Genomic DNA, 6,000 nt, shown 5'->3' on the forward strand with positions numbered 1-6,000 from the left:
CGGCAGGGTGTTAAGGCGTCGGACCAGGGCTGGCCGTCGGCGACGGGGGCTAACCCGTCGGCGACGGGCCTTCGTTTAGCAGAAACGCTGCAGCTTCATTTTTTTGTGTTTTGACCCACTTCCAGGTCCGTACCAGCTGCCCGGGTTCCGGAATTACTTGTTTGATGCCCATAATTGTTACTTCACATTTTTAACTTAACCTCACTTCTTAAATTCATAACATATACTAGCATTTATCGAAATCATACTTTATTACCTCATTGGCGATCCGGGAGCGAGCACACTTTCGAACGAGCCACTGGTTTGAGTTCAAGCATCGTTTTACAAGCTCGAATCCCTCAAACCATGGCTCTGATACCAACTTGTAATGACCGCTATTCAAAAATAATAGAATAACTACATAAGCAAGATTTTTAGGAGAATTAAAATACCACTTTGACGCTTAAAGAAATTTTTACAAAAATTGGGCATGACCCGTTTGTAAAACGGACATACCCCCTGTTTTTACATAACATACAACATTTACCTACGACCCAATTTACATAAAAACCATTCCAACAAAAGTAACAAGTTTTTAAATCTAAAACACTTCAACAAAGTCTAACAAAGTGGCAAAACAAAGACCCAAAAGTATGCATATGAGTTGCGGAAGCGTTTGGTATTTTAAGGCTTGAACATGTGCTCGTCCCATAACTCCAAATCGCCTATAGAGGTGCTTTACCTACATTAACATTCACAAATTTAATAAGTTAGCTATCTCATAAAAAAAAAATCATAACCTTTCGATTTAGCTTTAACCACATGAAACATTCTTACTCTTAAGCATACAACAACCCAATAATTGGGTTAAGCATAACCACTCTCGTAGAGAGTTTGACATACGCATTCGACCCACGAAATAGGGTTTAGCATAAACACTCTCGTAGAGAGCTAAGCATACACATTCAACCCATGAGATTGGGTTTAGCATAACCACTCTCGTAGAGAGCTAAGCATACACATTCGACCCATGAGATTGGGTTTGCATAACTCAACACTACTTTCACTAGCATACCCAAATCCACGAGGGATTTGTCGCTTGCTTACTACATCGTCAATCTCGTTATATAAAAATAGCTTTAACAACGAAAGTTTATATAAATAGGAAATATAATAAAGACTCGTATGACACGAAGCATACCTCGATCTTGTGCTCCTTCCGCTTGCTTAGTGCTTGTACCTTCTTCTTTCACGCCTACATTAGAACATTCATTCACTTATTTAGTTTGTGGCATCATTATACTATTTCCACATAAATTCTTCTTTTAGGCATTTCATCGAACACTTGGTAAGCATCATACATAAGGCACAAGGTACAAGTTTACTAAGCATGTCCCTACTAGTTCATCACAACACATGAATCATCTTCCTCTAAATTCATATAATTTCCATTCCAAAATCAGTTTATCTAGCATTTGAGCATCACAACAATTTCACATATCAAATAACACATGATCCTAATTCTCATGAATCTCCTATTAGTAACATAATCTTTACAAGGTGGGTTTTTCACTATACTTTTTCTAGAACATAATTTCAAGCATGATTCCTATTCTAGAAAGCAATCTTAACTCAGATTCATTACATTGGTTACAAGGAATCGAGATTTGGTCTAACCCCTCATTCTAAAAATCATAAATTCAGAAAATCAAGCTTACCACTTACAAAATTGAGGTTAGTTATCCAGATTTATGGACTCATGCATTAGATTATCTTGAGAATTTGGATCCAATTGCCTGTTTTTGCTTGAACTAGGGTTTCCCCCTTTCTCCCTGCTTGTTCGATCGTTCCCCCACCAACACCAGAGTGTTGGTTTTTGTTATATTATTATTGTTATTAAAATTTTGTCATAATCACACTTTTAGTCCCTAAGGTTTTAAGTGTGGATAGTTATCACACTAATTTTCTTTCTTAGTTAACAATTACCAAAATCTTTTGACTTGGTTAATTATTACAATTTATACACCTTTAATAAAACAAGTAAATGAATAGCATATTTTGGGGTGTTACACTAAACATGTTCTAGCATGTTTAGCTCATCACTTTTTTTTTTAGATTAGTGCTTGTGTGGAGCCGAAAGTCAAGCGGACTAAACACCCGCTTAGACTTTCGAACACGACCCGTTTGGTCGATCATTAGGATCCGACCAAACATGTTAAGTGACCATAGTAGCGTAAGGAATAACCTTCTGAGGTTATACCTTATGGTCACTTAGGTTTGATTAGTCGCATGATAGGTAGTTTATATGCCTTTGGTAAATTACCAAAATACCCTTTTCATACATAATTGGTAATTAAGCATATGTAACCTAAACTTTTGACACGTAACTGATTATGTAACATAATTAAACATGTATGGGCATATAATACTTGTCATAGGACTAGTTAGACGTCTTGAACGCGCTTTTGCGCACACGACGCGTTAAAGTAGCATAAGCAACCTTAATGGGTCGCGATGGGTCGAAAGAACTTAGGTTAGGTTTCAATTTAGGATGTAAGCTTTGTTAAACCATATCACATGAGTTCCAACACTCATTTGGTTTACGAGACTTCATTCTATCCGATCGTCCGATTTAGGCGTCTATTGTTTGACTAGTGGTTCGATTACTAGGTGCTACTTGATTCCTTTGGTTTGCTTGAGGTTGTTTAAAGTTCTATAGATTGAGGATACTTTGCACTACATGTGAGTACATAGTTCCCCTATTTTACTGTTTTCAAATGTTTTGGGGTGATTCATATGTACAAAATGATTTTCAAGGTTTAAACGATGGTTTTTCAAAAACAATTAAGATGGTTTATACAAAATTAATAACGATTTCAATAAAGTGAACAAACTTGTTGGTTGTAGTTACATAACAAATGACATTCATTAGCATTGATCAAGCCGACCAGTATTAGGTTATGGTACCATAGGATCTGACAAATCCCATTATTTTACTGCACCCATGGTTATGTGTGGGGGTTGTGGGTAACGACTGAATCTGATGTTTGTTAATTTACCCTTTTGTGGTTTGTTAATGCGAGAAGCGAGACGCGAGGTGGTCGAGTCACAAAGGTTTGAATGTTATTAGCGAGACAACCATAAATAAGTTTTCACAATTAAAACGAGGATGATTTTAAACGATTTAAACGAGTTAACGATCTGGAAATGATTTGAAAACGATTTGAACAAGTTAAACGAGTTGGGTAAACGATTGGTTTTTGGTTAGTGTTTAGATAACGGGACGGGTGTAATGTGATGAAGGCATGGTAGATATGCCACTGGTACTTCTTATATATAAGTGTTTTCATCTTATTACATATCGTGGCATTATATAGTTCACTTGGGTAAACGATTTTGAAACGATGTCACACAAACGATGTTTTTCTAAAAGATATAAACCATACGAGTTTTTAACAAGTTTTTACAAGATGTTTTACAAGTTCTTTTCTAAAACAAATTTTTTTGGGTTAAGAAGCATGGCTACGAGATTTTATAAACTATAACCATCTTCATTTGAGTTGGTTAATTATGTTGCAATACACTTTTCAAACCGAGGTTTGTATTTTGACTCTTGTAGTCTAATAAAGTACTGCAACATATAAACGAGCCATGATTCCAATACCCTTATAAAACCTATGTACTCGCCAACATTTCTTTCCTGACTTTGTTTTTACATATGTTTCAGGTGTTGTTTCTTGATGTGAATTCTAGGATGCATGCGTCACATAGGATCTGGACGAGGCCTTAGTGACATAATAACAATGATAGTCGAGATGTAGTTTGTTTGTTCTATGTGAAGACAATGTTGATGTTTAATTTTATCAATAAAACGAAACTCTTTTTGTATCCATGGTTGTGAAACAATAATTCTGTTACAACACTCCCCGACGTTTCCGCCACGTTTTGTTGTTTTACGTGGTCGGGGTGTAACAGAAGAAGTTGGTATCAGAGCCAATGGTTATAGGGAATTAGGTTATTAGTAATGTTTTGACCTAGACTATAACTTTAGGACCCTAACACAAGTTTACTTGTGTTTTGATTTAAAAACAATACCGTCACCTACCCTTAGGTGATAACCACAATAAGTTCGAATCCGCTTTGAAAACTAACCATCTGTTCTAGGATGATTGATTACTAGGTTTTGAACCCTCTGTTATATGGTTTTGAACCCTTTAAGTTTTCAAAATCTCGTCAAAGTTTGGGTCTAGATAGTGTGAACACGTGCAAACTGGAAGGGTGAATGCCTGTACCCTGGGTTTTCTGTCTAAGGCTAGAGTGTTCGTACAAATCCACATAATCGGACCAGTCACTCTTACCTGGGAACTCTTGGGGTGAGTGTTCACTTATAGGCGAGCATGTCTTCGGCGATACATTATATTGACCCATTTACTTTGATTAGTCACCGCGTGTCATTTGTTCACTCGAGGTAACGAACTAATGATCGCCTTTCTTGTGTTTTGTTGGTATTTTCAATACCTCTTTTGCTTTTCAACCTCACTCGTTTCCTCTATTTCCTTGTTAGACAATGCCTCCTCGACGTGAAGCACAATCTTTTACTATTAAAGAAATCACAGCCCTGGTCTCTCAGCAAGTGGCTGCTGTGCTTCCAGGCGTTGTGACCCAAGTCCACGAGATATACAACAACAATAATAACAACAACAATGCACCGTGTAACTTCAAGAGTTTCAATCCTGCAAAGCCTCTAAAGTTTTCTGGGTCGCAAGGAGCAACTGCGCTCCTGTAGTGATTTGAGAGTATCGAGAGCACATTCAGACATGTTCAGTGTCCGAATGCGCGGAAGGTTGAATTTGCTTCTAGTGTGTTCGAGAAGCGAGTGCTTACCTGGTGGAATGGTGTTATGCGCAATAGGGGTGCCGAAGTGGCATTAGTGCAAGCATAGGAAGAGCTTCGGGCTCTCATGATGAAGGAGTTTTATCCCCGTCACGAAATCCGGGCTTTGGAGTGAGAGTTTGATGATCTAAAGCAAGATGGGGCTGAACACCGTGCATACACGGATCGTTTTGAGGAACTCAGTCTGTTGTGTCCCACTATGGTTACCCCTCTAGAGAAAGCAATCGAAAGATACATCGATGGTTTGCCCGATTCCATACAGGATATTGTGACCGGCGTTAACCCTACTGTCGTTCGTCACGCGATTGAGTTATCTGCTACCCTGACTGAGTCTCAAGTCAGGAAGGGTAAACTCACCCGCAAGGGTGATAAAAAGAAGGCGGCTGATTCTGGGAAAGATAAGAAAAAGGGTAAGGGTAAGGAAGGTGAGACGTCGAAGAAATCAAGGAAGCAAAAGGGTGCCCATAATTTTGCTGTTATGGCACAGACTGATCAGAACCCACCGGCTCAGCCACCTGCAAAGAAAGCGTATGCTGGTACCGCACCTCATTGTGCTCGCTGCAACGGTCATCATGTTGCACAGCAAGCTTGTAATCAATGTACGACGTGTGGTAAGCTTGGGCATTTGGCAAATATTTGTCGTTTGGGACAGAATCAGGTTGCTCAGGTTCCAGCTCCGGGTCAGGGGAATGCTGCGAGATTCTCACCGGGTTCATGTTTTAATTGTGGAGAGTATGGTCACTTCCGCAACAACTGTCCGAGGCTGGTGAATGCAAACGCGAACCCGAACGCGAACGTCAACGTCAATGTGAATCCTGCTCGAGGGCGAGCGTACAATCTGAATGCAAACGAAGTGAGGGCTCACAACGAGGTTGTCAATGGTACATTTCTTGTTAACAATCGACCTACATCTGTTCTGTCACACTCCTAAAATACCACATGCAGAAACCCCCGCGAGGTGTGTGACGTACCAGGATCCAAGCCACCAATCACATTGAACGCATAAATGTATTTAAATAATCATTCATTAACATAAAGTGGTACAACGTTACATGTCATTTTTTGTATACAGCGGAAGCATAATTCATTTGTTAAGTGTTTCGTAAAGCATGTGTATATAAACCATTA

The 6,000-nt window shown here is 39.0% G+C and overlaps 1 long non-coding RNA gene across 1 annotated transcript; it reads right to left on the reverse strand.

Moving 5' to 3' along the window:
- Positions 1 to 416: 416 nt before the first annotated feature.
- LOC118479279 lies at positions 417 to 1,254 on the reverse strand. Its single transcript, XR_002551347.2, has 2 exons — positions 1,181 to 1,254; positions 417 to 721 (listed from the first exon to the last, which is right to left on the reverse strand). It is a non-coding gene; the product is annotated as an uncharacterized LOC118479279 (long non-coding RNA).
- Positions 1,255 to 6,000: the final 4,746 nt, after the last annotated feature.

This window comes from Helianthus annuus, chromosome 7, assembly GCF_002127325.2.
Source record: "Helianthus annuus cultivar XRQ/B chromosome 7, HanXRQr2.0-SUNRISE, whole genome shotgun sequence".
Lineage (NCBI taxonomy): Eukaryota > Viridiplantae > Streptophyta > Magnoliopsida > Asterales > Asteraceae > Helianthus > Helianthus annuus.